Below are 1,067 nucleotides of genomic sequence, written 5' to 3'. Positions count from 1 at the left end.
ACTCTAGTTGCAATTATACAATACACATACTCCTTTATGCAACACATTTGGTCCTGCATATACACTTTATTTCATACATAAGCCACTTTGTTCAAAAATGAAATCTCAGGGCGCTATTCGGAAAACACATGTATCCTAAATACAAAACACATCGGGCAATTGCAACCACTCAAATACACACTTGAAGGCACTTACTTGCAAAACTGAACACCAATCAGCCAGCTACAAAAAGCCCTCAGTTTAGCCATTGTAAACGTCATGTTTTGGCACAATGAGCGAAGTTTTGCTAAATGTATTCAAGCAAATATGTTTCATATAAAGTAGACTAGTGTGTTCCTCCTGATCTGAAAGTGTAGGCATATGATGCAAGTGTGTTTCATTTTGTCACCAGAGTCATATTTTGACAAAGGATTGTTAGGTTTTGATAGCAGAGTTTAGGTACTGATAGTAGAGTTTCAATTTGACATAGATGTGAAAGGTATTTCCTAGTGTTGTGTTATGTTTACTTAAGTGTGTAGAGTTTTGGCACAGTGAGCGAAGTTTTGCCAAATGTGTTCAAGCAACGGGCAAAAACTGTAAGTGCTACAACCTGGAGTCCTAACCCAGAGTTCTAACCCAGAGTACTCTCATGCTAGAACCTAGAGTCCAGAGTACTCCACAGGAGGTAGAACCTCCTAGAATACTAATCTAGAGTACTCCCACAGGAAGTAAAACCTAGAGTACTCCACAGGAGGTAGAACCTGGAGTACTAACCCAGAGTACTCCCACAGGTAGAACCTAGAGTACTAACCTGTAGTACTCCACAGCAGGTAGAACCTAGAGTACTCCACAGGAGGTAGAACCTAGAGTACTCCACAGGAGGTAGAACCTATACTAACCTAGAGTACTCCACAGGAAGTAGAACCTAGAGCACTCCACAGGAGGTAGAACCCAGAGTACTCCACAGGAGGTAGAACCTATACTAACCTAGAGTACTCCACAGGAGGTAGAACCTAGAGTACTAACCCAGAGTACTCCCACAGGAGGTAGAACCTAGAGTACTAACCTAGAGCACTCCACAGAAGGTA

This window comes from Sardina pilchardus, chromosome 7 (genome assembly GCF_963854185.1).
Source record: "Sardina pilchardus chromosome 7, fSarPil1.1, whole genome shotgun sequence".
Classification (NCBI taxonomy): domain Eukaryota; kingdom Metazoa; phylum Chordata; class Actinopteri; order Clupeiformes; family Clupeidae; genus Sardina; species Sardina pilchardus.
This window is presented reverse-complemented; position numbering follows the sequence as displayed.